Raw genomic sequence first — 13,258 nt, 5'->3', positions numbered from 1 at the left:
GATATGCAGTGAATATCAAAAATACATTTCTGTTTAATAATTATAATAATAATAAATTTTATATGTAGTGCTACTTACATTGAATAAACAATCTTACAAATTAATAAAGTGCTAGTGTTCATAATGTAAATTCAACTAACAACACAATGTAAAGATTTCATTGACAGACTTTGATGCAAAATGCAGCCCTTTATTATACAGAAATTGGCTGTTGGTGTATTAGCCTAGATTAGCTTGCCAGATTGTTTCTAAACAGCCCTATGTTGTTAGAAATTACTGTTTACCAGGTATACAGCCACCAGGGGCCTATTGCACAAAACTAGGATAAGGGATTAAGCCGGGATATCTTGGTGATCCTGGCTCAATTGATACGTGATCCGGTTGCACTAAAGCTGGATAGGGGGCAGGAGGATATGTTTTGGTATAAATTACCATGGAGATCTATTCTGTGGAGCTAGCCTGCTCCAGACCAGGCTAAATTCAAGGATCTATTTAATCTCATCCCTTATGTCAGTCAGCAATCACCACAAATGGAAACCAATAATTATTTCACTGCCCAATATACATTGTTATCACATATAACTTGACCCACTGTAATTTTATTAAATGTTTGTGATCATTAATTTTGATAATTTTGGATAAATTATGATTTTTAGATGATGTTGCTATCATTAGATAATTTACAGTTTCCTAAAGACTATAAGGCTGTATATAAAATGATAGAACATTAGGGCCACAGAGAAAAAAGACAGAGAATGAAGTCGTAATATTGTAACTTGTTTTAGAGGAGGACAGTTGTTACAATAACAGTTGTGGGGCATTTCGTGGAATTGTACTTCAGTATGGTTTCAGAAACAAGGAAATACTTAATCAAATTGTTATAAGTATCAGGTCTGTAAAAACAATATGCATCTTTCCACAGAAAGAACAAGCCTCAAATGTATGACTTTCTCCTTTCCTCGGTGTGGCCCTTATGCTCTGTCGTATAAAATACACATTTCATATAAATATAAAAGCACAAAGTGTAACATTATGTTTCTTTATTGAATAAGGAAAAAACAAAGCAGGTAAACCATCAGCTCCTTTCGAAACTGAAGTCACACAGTGACTCTACAAGATGGAAAGCACAGAATCAAAGCATATTATACAACCAAAGGTCTGTATATAACACGCCCTGCAAGTCTGCACACTGAAATAAATGCAGGACAAATTCATACACATTAACTGAACAGACAATTTCAGACAACTGAAAACAAGACAATTAATGGATGCAGTAGCCTCCCTGCAAGCTTGTATTACAAACAGTATACACACAATACACAGTACAAACATCAAAAGAGGCCAAATCAATAAAAAACAAAACAAATTGAAAGCACACATACTAACTAAAATAATTCAACACATATTGGTCCCTCAGCAGCCGACCACTGTTGTCATCAGGAAAGATTTCCAGATTGTCCCAGTCCATGGCTGGCGGCACTCTGGGGGCCCTCTCCTTCCTCAGGCAGGCCACATTGTGGAGGACAGCACAAGCCACAGTAATGTCACATGCCCTCACAGGGCTGACCCTTAATTTGTGAAGGCAGTGAGAGCGTGCCTTCAGGAGGCCAAAGGTCATTTCAACTCTGGCCCTAGCATGGGCATAGTTGTAGGCCTGCTGTGCTTCCTGGGGGTCTGTGAAAGGTGTCAGGAAAAACGGCTGGCAGCCTTACCCCCTGTCTACCAGCAATACACCAGAGAATTCACCTGTCAACATAAAATCTCATCATTACTAATAAAACACAGTGATATTGTTGACACAGCCATTATGTAAAAAGTGGTTATATATGGGTTGTGTGGCTCACCTTGTGATAAGCGCTGATAGATTTCAGAGGTCCAAAAGATTCTGGAGTCATGGACTGAGCCAGGCCATTTTGCCAGTGTTCAATGGAAAAGATCAAAAAGTTATGTTCACCTGAACATTAATGCTGTAAAAAGATTTCATACTTACAAAATCTGCCTCATGGGCACCTGAGGGGGCTTTTATCCTTATGTTTGTGCAGTCCAGTGCTCCAATGACTCTGGGTCCTGTAAAAGAAATGAGATTTTGTGATGGCTCCCAATGATGACTCCTTTGTATAGTACTTTCACAAGTTTGACATGATATCTTATGCCTTTTGGAATCCAGCGAGATGGTCTCCTCATCATCATCGCCGTTATGGGCTGATGAAATGGGGCCTTGACCCCATCACATTTAATCGGATTCATATTGAAGCTAGTAGACAAGACATGCCAGGCCTACAGTATGCCTTTGATGGAGTACTCACTGGATCAGCATCGTCAGGTGCTCGTGCTGGTGGCTTTAACAGTAATATAGTGCTGCCAGACACTACAAGGCAATAGGCAAACCAAAGTCAGACAGTCCAAATAGATTCAATATGAATGTGATTGTGTCCCATGTAGAGATGGAAGAACATACCTTGTATGAAGCGGGTGGCATCTTGTGAGGGACCTATGCTTGTCTCTTTTCCCCCAGGGATCCCCTCCAACAGACCTGCCTTTATTTAGCTCCAAAGCTGGCCTCTGCTGGGGTGAGGTCAGCTTTTGGTGACCCACCACCCGTGCCTTGTCTCTGGGTATTCTTTTTCACTGCTAAAACAGTACAGACAATGTGTGAGCAGGCACCTTCTGGGTACAATCTATGCTTGTGCATTATTAAGTATTAGTCAGGGCCCTTACCATTCTGCAGATTTTGATTTTGACCTGCTGCCATGTCCGTTTTGGCCCGGTCATATTTAATCTACATCACACAACACCACACACAAAAAGAGAGACTTTCTTTAACACACAAGAACATTCAATGGAGTCACACTGCAAAAAATGACTTACTTTGTATTGTTGTCTTGTTTTCAGTAAAAATATCAAAAAATTCTTCAATTAAGATGCATTTTCTTGAGGAGCAAAATGACCTAGGAAAATAAGCAAAAATCTCAGCCAATGGAATAAAAAAAATGTTTTAAATTAAGTGTTTATGAAAAATTATATTTCAATAAACCTTTGAATACATCTTAATTTAAGAATTTTTTGATATTTGTACTGAAAACAAGACAAAAACACGAAGAAAGTCATTTTTTTGCAGTGCAATGAGCAAGTGACCTTGCGTCCTTTGAAAGGCGCTTTATAAATTAAATTGATTATTATTAATAGCTCATCTATTTATTCAATTCAATTTTATTTATAAAGCGCTTTTCACGATTGTTTCATTGTTTCAAAGCAGCTTTAATAAAAGCAGAAAAAAAGAAAAAGAAATAAAAAACCGGTGGACAACATAAGAAGCAGAGTACATAATGAGCGTAGTAATAATGTAAGGCTTTCATAATAATTTATTGAAGCCTTATCCAGTGTGATGGAGTTACTTTACACAATTTAACTCATTTGCAGTCCATTTCAATAAAAAAATGAACTGTTTTATAATCAGAGTACCATTGCGTTTTTGGAGATGTGAATTAAATCTTTTAATTGTAATTGTGATGTTTCAGCGGAGCGGTGAGTGTGTAATTGTGCACTACTTACGCATTCAGGCGGTCTGCAATACTTTGCCACGCTTTTTCTCTCTGCTTTACCACTGTTGCGGTGTTGCCTTTCTTTTTTAATTATGTCTTTTACCTCCTCGTATGGATTTGTGCCTCTGACGGGGAAAAGAACGCCGCTAGTTGCCATGGTGAATCTGTGATCGGTGGCGGGGTCTTGTTGAGTGAGCCGTGAGCGCGCACCTATCCAGGATTGGTTTCACCTGGCTTGATGAATCCGTGTCTGATCATCCTGGCTTGCTCTTTGTGCAACCAATTAAGCGTGGACGCACTTGTTTTGGCTTCATTGAGCTCAGCTCTAAGTCTAAGTCTTAATTCTACTTTTGTGCAACAGGCCCCAGGAATGAATGGGGCTAGGCTAAATCCTAACACATTCACAAAGATTAAATGCATGCATTAAAAAAAGATAGGTATGTATTAATTAGTCTAAGTTGAGATAAGCACATAGTAAAATATTGAAAAACAGTGTTTTCCTTTAACGTTACTCTCGCATCAGCTGTTGTGTAAACAGTCACATTTACCCACATGACGAATGACTGCCTGTGCAAGCGCGCACCACAGCCACCATAATGAATTAGTTATTCAGGGTAACGTTAGCTCATAATTCGAGTAAAAGCCGTATATCTCTGAACTCAGGGCAGAGCACCCGGGTAACGATAAGCCTAGCTAGCTACAACTTCCACTCGTCATGGTAAATTAGCTTACATTAGTCATTTTGCTCGAAGCATAGGCAAACTTAATGCAAGGTCTATTTGTACTACCCGATGTTGGCTCGTTCCTAAAAATACAATATAAGCGGTAAAAAAGTTGACTTACCTCGAATAAGATGGTTCCTTCACATTAAAAGTGCCCATCAGACTCTTCAGGATTCTGGAGGAAGTGCTAAGATTCCGATTGGCCCAGAGAAAAGCAGGTGCTAAGATTCCGATTGGCCCAGAGAAATGTCAATTATAAGAATTATCCAATAATGACCGCGTTTACATGCACCCTAATAATGCGATTATAATGGGATTTTGTCAATACTGCGATTATACTTTACCTCATGTAAACGCAATAATTCGATAAAAATAATGCGATTAAGCTCATAATCGCAATAAGTAAAGTCGCATTAAAAGAGGTGGCGTACGCCGTTTATAATCGCAGTATGCGTCCATGTAAACGCTTTAATCGCATTTATACCGCACTAATTAAGTGCACGTGTGTTTTAGTCACGCACCTTAACTCTTTCACCGCCAGCGTTTTTAAAAAAAGTTGCCAGCCAGCGCCAGCGTTTTTCATGATTTTCACCAAAGTTTAATGCCTTCCAGAAAATGTTCTTCTTTAAATATATAAACATACAATATACCAAATGAAAGAACAGACCCTCTGCTTTCAAACAAAAAAAACCGTTTCATCCTACCTTTAGTGGTTCTTTTGCAATCAGCTTTTGAATATGGGTAGGTTTTTGCAAAAACACCATATTTTGAGCAAAAAGCAGAAATAATTCCATTTTTATGACGGACTTTTCATAGAGATCCGATTCAGAGCGATCTTTAAAACAGACACGGACATGCAGCAGCTTGTCATAGGGCAATACTTCCGGTTTTAAAAAGTTGCGGAAGGGCGCCACCTGGTGGATAATAGCGGTATTGCGGAAAGACGGAATATCTCGTCATTGGCGGGGAAGCGTTTTCTCTTAATTGACGAGAAATCTCGTCAATGGCGGGGAAAGAGTTAAGCACAAATTCGTTTTAATCTTGACATTAGGAAGTTTTACATGAACTCTGCCAACACGACTCGCTGTCAGCAGTCTGCCTTCATTCAGAAACAGCTCAAATAACACGACAGCAGTGTATAAAACCTTTAAATGACATTATAACGATAATTATAACGATAAATATATTAGTGACCACATCATAATGATAACTTCATGCTAATTCGATAAAACGAGCGCGGCATTACCTAATATTGGATATTTCTTGTAATAAAAACTTTTTTTGCAATTGTTTACATGTCACTGAATATGTAAGTTACATATGCTGTTCTTGTTGCATTTACACAGCGGGAAACCAGCAGATGTCCTCAACTGAATGAATGTAGTAGTTTGTGTAATAATATCATACCTTTTGGCGTAATCAGTGTGGTAGAAAAATTTCACAGCATCAGCGCTGGATACCTGAGGTAATTTTATGTTATAAACCTCAGCAATGAAAGAGCTTTCTGCTGCATTTTAAGTGCGCGTGCACTTCAAGTTCAAATAGATTTGATTGGCTGTCAATGGTTTATCGTTCATCATGTGCCAAAATCGCTATCGTTATAGTTGTTGTGTGAGCTCTGCTATTATCTTTAATATAAAAGATTTTTAAAACTATATTTTTATATCATGTGAACGCCCTTTACAGGCACTGTCATATTTATATCTTCATCACGGCACCGGATAATGAAATACATCTATAACAACGTGTTTGTCATTTAACGTAAGTAAATTAAAACAGTGGACCATATATGTGAGTTCATCATTTGTGCTCTGCATTGAACTTTGTGTGAATAATCCGAAAATAAAAACTGCATGTAAACCGGAGTGAAGAGGTTAGCTCCAGTCATGTAAACATCTTACTGCGATTAAGACCTTACTCGCATTATTGGAAATAATCGCATTTTTGGTGTGCATGTAAACGTGGTGAATGTTTGGCAATTCTAGCCCGCATGGCATGCAGTTGAAGGGCAGCCTCCCAACCCCCCTCACCTCCCAAAAAAAAAAAAACTCCGGTTCAACGCGATTCACGTGAATGACCCAATTGACCAAGAAAACAGCGATTGTCGCCGAAAAGCGATAAGTTTGCAGGTCTGATTACCAAACATATCTAAACAACCACGAAATATATTTTTGTCTTTTTATTAATTTAATTAATAAACTAATTATATTAAAATATTGTCACTACAAATAAACTGGTTCTGTGCCTTTATTAATAAAACTTAACATTTTCTTAAAATTAAATTAAAAATACAAGGTTTAAGACATTTATTTTACTTTGGTGGTATGCAAAAAAAAAAAAATGCAACTAAAAATAAAATGCTTTTCTTTTTTATTGCTTTTCCCTCCATTGTACCAAACTAGTACCGAACCGAGATGTCAGAGCCAAGGTATGAACCGAACCGTGACTTATGTGTCTGTTCCACCCCTAGTGTGAGCACACCTGGGGAGTTTCAGATCAAATTCACTAAAAAAGCCCCCCAATAACAATTTAATTGAGTTGCACTACCCTAGACTTAACATACATACCAGTTCAGACATGAAGTTTGGGTTTGCCAGTTTTTCCTCCATGATTTCCACATCCCTAACTGTCTTTAGGGGGAGGCCCTGTGGGGTAGAAGAGACGGTCCCCTGGATTCTTTGTGTCTCTTTCATCTCCTCAAGCAATGTTAAGATGCGAACAAACATGTTGTCCCTGATTTGTCTTCGAGGGGTTTCTGGTGACGTGGTGGTAGGTTGAAACATTGGGCCTTCTAAGGTTACCCAGAGGTGGTGGAACTGTCGGCCTAGTAGATGGTGGTGAAGACCTGAGGGTGGATGGAGGCGGTGCAGGTGTGTAGTGGAGGACTTTTATTATGCTTTTATTTTCATATTATTATGTTTTATTTTTCATCCTATTTTTCATTTTTTAATAACAATCTGAAGCTCACAAATTGTGATTCATATGGAGATAATGTTTTTCTGCTAACGTACAGAATTATGCTCTTTCTGTCTTTTCAGCAAGTACAATGTCCAAGGAAGGACTTAAACATCATGTACCAGCATGTACTGTCCTTTATGATTATGTTTAACGGTTTTTGCTCTTAATCACTGACAACTGAAGGCTATCTTCTAAATGACGTAGAAACGGATGATTGTACGTGTTTCAGCATCTTACTATAAATGTGTCTTCAACCTTGTGATCGGGGCTCTTAGGTTTTTAAACTTCTAGCACCATGGGGGTGAGAGCCTATTCTGCAGAATATATAAAATTCAGACAAAGAAAATTCTGTCGACAGTGTGTCTGTGTGATCCTTGACTTTGACTCTTAGTGAGTATTATTTGATGCGGCTAAAATTCCACGACAATAATGGCGACGAGGATGCGGATTCCACAGCTGTAGACTCCAGGTTTGGGAGATACTGACTGATCACCCCTGAGACAAGAGGTCTCGGGCTCCGTACCCCAGGCCTAAGGGAAGGGAGAGTCTCAACCAGTTCTGAAGTCAAGGCTGACTGGAATCTGGAAAAGAACCGTTGTGGTGGCATCTGAATAGATAATATGGTAAGCGTTATTTCGTTCGTGACCATGGGTCAGGGTAATTCGAAAGGGAGTACAAAGTCAATGGATCTGGAAAATGGCGTGTATGCTCGAGTGATCAAATCAAAGGGCACGGGGGCGTTGGAAAGCGTAAAATCTGGGAGAAAAGGTATGATTTTCCTCCTAAAGGAACACTGAGTGTAAAAGCACTCATTTTATTAAGGGAAAAATCATTGCGGATGGCAGAGAAATGAGAGCACAGAGTAAGATAAAGACCAAGGACGAACTGACTCAGACTAAGTCAGAGCTAAACATTAAGCAAATGTTTTTCCTACATCAGATTCATTACATGATGAACCTAACTTTCTTTTTTTTCCCTCCTCCCTATGCACCTGCACGTACCCCACCTGGGGTACATTTCCAATTCACAAGGGTACCGCTTCTGGACGATGACCTCCAACCCCCTCCACAACGTCGCCCTCCACCACCACCTGCTCAACAAATCGCACAGATACAACAACCAGCTCAACAAGCCGCACAGATACAACAGCCAGCACGACAAGCACCACTTTCTGCACCCCCGCCACCGCCGATGCAAGAACTGCCACGTGGACCAGAATCAGAAATCATCCACATCCTTGACAGCACTTTTGAAGAGGACAAAGATGATGTTCAGATAAAGACGGAACGGGAGGCAAGGCCTAAGGAAACAGCAGAGAAGCCGTTCACCAGAGAAACAGCTATCTTCAGCTTTTGCCAAGATAGGAGAATGGGCACAGCCACAACATAACAACGCAATTTCTCTTCGCAAGGACAACGCTCCCGAGAGAACGGGCAGCAGAGAGAATGAGAGAAGAGGAGAGGAGATCCGAAAGAAAATGTTTGCTGGTATTGCGGACAGAAAGGACATTTGAAAAACCAATGTTCCCATTTCCTGAAAACTAAAGGGACACCGGAATCCCAGGGGAGCGCGGGAAACCTGCCGGTGTGTAAAGAAAAGGGGCGACTGAAGCCAGGAGGGGGAAGGGGAGCATCGTACGGAGGCGGGTAAGTCCAATCTTGTTTTTTCTGCGGTTCAAATGCCATATTATCTGCTTGCTAATTCTGTTTTTTCTGATGTGTGTGAAAGGGAAAGAAATGCTCTATGCAATGAAGAACTTGCTTTGCTTGATGTTGAACGAGAGGCATACTCTAAACTGCCTCTCGAAGAAATAATGGTTGAGGGACAGGCTATGTTATTTATGGTGGACTCTGGTGCGACTAACTCTGTCATACGCAAAGATGAATTCCCATTTGTCACCTTGAGTGGGCAGTTTAACTCATCTATGAGTGCTACGGGGCATATAGTGAGGGAAGAATTTACTGCTCCACTCTGTTGTATGCATGACGGTAACAAGTTTATGCATATGTTCCTTTTATCTGACGCGTGTCCGGTAAACCTCATGGGGAGGGATTTGATGTGTAAAATTAATGCTAGCATCTTATGTAACAACCAAGGCCTGAATATTTCTTGTTGGGATCCCAGAATGTCATCTATGTGTATGTCTCTGTCTGTATATGTGTATGAATGGGCCTTTCTGAATGAAGAGTTGCATGCTGAAGGGAAGATAAGATTGCCACAAGCCAGCGAGGTCATTCCAGCTGAAAACATGCATTGCACAAGCTCATGTTGTTGACATAACAGAAAGAGAGTGGCAAGAGAGATGGTTTTCTGTAAAGACAGAGGGTTTTGACTTTAACCCATATATGCTGGAATGACTCATGGTGTGTGGCACTCGTTCAGTTGACAGGAAAGCAGGAACAAATTTTTGATTTTGACAATTCAGTACCCCACATCTCCATTGCAAAAAATACTAGTCAGCCGTTAGAAATGCAGGTGAATTTGCAAAGGCCTGCAGCGAGGCTGTTGATTGGGAACCATTGGCAGATAGCATACAGTTCTCAGAGCAGTTATCAGCACACAGAAGAGATTATGCTGCTTTTTCATGGCTGAGAGAGAGAGAGTTGTAATACAGAAAGCTGTTTCTGCAGATTTCAACTCACAAAACAGTTTGTCAGTACACATGACGTGTGCTAGTATTGATTTACCGCAAAAAGTTATTGACAATGTACCTGATTACCTGTGGGCTAAAGACAAGTATGATGTGGGCTTGATTAAAGGGTGTGAACCAGTAACTATCACCCCAAAGAGTGATTATAGACCATGTAAACCCCAATATCCTCTGAAAAGGGAGGCGCTTGAGGGGATAAGGCCAGTATTTTAGGCATTATTGGGATAATTATTCCCTGCCCACACTCACCTGTGAGAACACCCATTTTTCCTGTACAAAAGGTCAGGGATGCAGGTCAGCCCACAGAGTGGAGGTTTGTTCAAGATCTCCAAGCAGGGAATGCTGTGGTACAAGCAAGAGCACCTCACGTGCCAAACCCTTACACAATTCTCTCACAGATACCAGCTGATGGCCAGTGGTTTTCAGTGTAGTGGATATTTCAAGTGCATTTTTCAGAGTTCCTGTCCATTCTGATAGCCAGTTTTGGTTTGATTTTACATTTAAGGGGTATAGCGAGAGCCGCACTATTTACAAACTCTGCATTGCATTGTTCATTACAGAAACTTGTGTTGGATGATGATGTTGCTTTATTGCAGTACGTGGATGACCTCTTGGTGCCAGCACCGACTCAGCAATCGTACACAGACAACACCATACGGCTGCTTACTCATCTAGCTAAGGAAGGTCATAAGGTCAACCCCAAAAAGGTACAGTGCTCTGTCCAGAAAGTAACCTTTCTAGGACACGAAATTACACCTATGGGTAAGTCTCTCTCTCCAAAGAGAATAGAGGCAATAGCTAACATACCAAAACCCATTACAAAGAAACAGGTGATGTCATTCTTGGGTATGACATCTTATTGCAGGACTTTTATTGCTAACTATTCTGAGATGCAACAACCATTGCATGATATGATTTATGAGAAACCTTTGGCACCATCAGAGAAGGTAGAATGGACAGAGAAGGCTGAAAAGGCATTTGTGGAACTAAAACAGACACTACAGCAGGCACCCACTTTAGGTTTGCCAGACCCGAAAAAGCCTTTTGTTCAAACTGTGGATGAAAGAAATGGCTGTATGACATCTGTTTTGTTACAAGAACATGGTGACAAGTTGAGACCAGTTGCATATTTTTCAGGACGCCTTGATGCGGTGGCCAGGGGCCTACCAGGATGTCTCAGGGCTTGAACAGCGCACATCTCACTTGTCTGCAGCAAGATGGCTGCGTTATTCCTGTGCATTGTTTCAGATGTCTAATGTCACAGTTGAAAGATGTACAGTGCTAAACCCGGCGACATTGTTACCTACACCTGATGAAGGTACACCACATTGTTGTTTGTCTGCCCTACGGGAAGTATGCACACCAAGGCCTGACCTTGCTGACACACCCATACCTAAATGCACCCTCACATATTATGTGGATGGTTCCTCTTCCAGAGATGACAGAGGCATAGATAGGATGGGGTGGGCAGTTGTGTCTGACTTTGAAGTAGTGAAATCCGGATGCTTACCACCTCAGAAATCTGCAAAGGTGGCTGAATTGCATGCACTAACACAAGCTTGTCAACTTGCTACTAATCAATCTATAACCATTTACATTGACTGCTGATTTTACTGACAGTTTCTCTCCTATAACAAATTTTACTCCTTTCTCAAATAGCTGTGTGCAAATGCAAAGCACACACCAAGGAACAGGACGTGATCTCCAGAGGAAATGCACGCACGGATGCGGAAGCATCTCTCATGACTACTAACAAAAACGTTTCTCTTACACAGATTTCCCAGGAAAAGGAAGCTGAAACACCACAGGAGTTACTAATAAGCATGCAAACATTTTCTCTTCCAACAGAAATAGCTCTATGGAAATCGTGTGGAGCAACCAAAACTCCTGAAGGGATTTGGATGGGTCCAAATCAAAAACCTTGCTTACCTAAACATTTTTATTCCCATTTTGCTAGGTTGACACATGGGGACCACGGTGACATGCGATACTCTTCAAAATGAAAATGACATGTTGCAATATTGTATTTCTATGTCCTCTGTATTTCAAAATATCTCCAAAGCAGGTTAAATCAGCCCTACCCCGTCCAGTAGAAGAACCATTACACAACATCAAACCAGGGGATTACATGGTGGTAAAGAACCTCAGGAGGAAATCCTGGAAAGCCAGACGGTGGGAGGGGCCATTTCAGGTTCTGCTGACGACTCACACCGCTGTGAAGGTCACGGAGCGTGCCACCTGGGTGCACGTTGCCCATTGCCGGAGGGTTGGTCCGGGACTGCAAGGTGTAAACCAAAGGGAGGACGGCTAGTCGACTGCTACGGACCACTTTTTCGTATTGGTGGGAACCACAGATACCTGTATACTGCAAGTTTATTTCGAAGAACGACACGAGAGAACTGCAAGAGCTCACAAAGTATTGGAGGACGACTCCAGTATTCTGGGTTTGGTTTGGACACACGCACACGACATCTTTAATGTGGGTAATCGACACGACGCTTGCAGCTTAATAACTGTAATTACAACACCAGCTTTGAGACCCCACATTAATTTAGACACTAAGATAATTTCATTCAAACAAGAAAGCAGGATAGCTTGGCACGACTGCACCGTGTGGTCCTACCAAACCCGAACCTACAAAGGAAATTAATCAACAAGGGCTCACGACCCCAACTCTAACTGTGCTCAGGGCTCACGACCCCAACTCTAACTGTGCTCAATCCGGAATCATCAAGGGCTCACGACCCCAACTCTAACTGTGCTCAATTTCTTCAAGAAAACGAACTATTTTTCTTCTTTCAAAAATGAGATTCATGATCATACTATGTGTGTGTGCATTTTTACTTTTGCAACTGCACAGAACTATATGTACACTATGGTTAAGGGTAATAACCAGAGCTACGTAACGATGACAGTAAATGAAGTTATGAATAAATCATAAAAAGGGAGGAGTGTAGTGGAGGACTTTTATTATGCTTTTATTTTCATATTATTATGTTTTATTTTTCATCCTATTTTTCATTTTTTAATAACAATCTGAAGCTCACAAATTGTGATTCATATGGAGATCATGTTTTTCTGCTAACGTACAGAATTATGCTCTTTCTGTCTTTTCAGCAAGTACAATGTCCAAGGAAGGACTTAAACATCATGTACCAGCATGTACTGTCCTTTATGATAATGTTTAACGGTTTTTGCTCTTAATCACTGACAACTGAAGGCTATCTTCTAAATGACGTAGAAACGGATGATTGTACGTGTTTCAGCATCTTACTATAAATGTGTCTTCAACCTTGTGATCGGGGCTCTTAGGTTTTTAAACTTCTAGCACCATGGGGGTGAGAGCCTATTCTGCAGAATATATAAAATTCAGACAAAGAAAATTC

At 40.7% G+C, this 13,258-nt stretch overlaps 1 long non-coding RNA gene across 1 annotated transcript; it reads left to right on the top strand.

Moving 5' to 3' along the window:
- Nucleotides 1-6,574: 6,574 nt before the first annotated feature.
- Nucleotides 6,575-13,258, top strand: LOC135786065 (uncharacterized). The gene is made up of 2 exons (XR_010546810.2): nucleotides 6,575-12,351; nucleotides 12,462-13,258. It is a non-coding gene; the product is annotated as an uncharacterized lncRNA (long non-coding RNA).

The sequence above is a fragment of the Paramisgurnus dabryanus genome, chromosome 4 (genome assembly GCF_030506205.2).
Source record: "Paramisgurnus dabryanus chromosome 4, PD_genome_1.1, whole genome shotgun sequence".
NCBI lineage: Eukaryota > Metazoa > Chordata > Actinopteri > Cypriniformes > Cobitidae > Paramisgurnus > Paramisgurnus dabryanus.
Note: the sequence above shows the minus strand (reverse complement) of the source record. Positions and strands in the feature narration are given on the sequence as shown.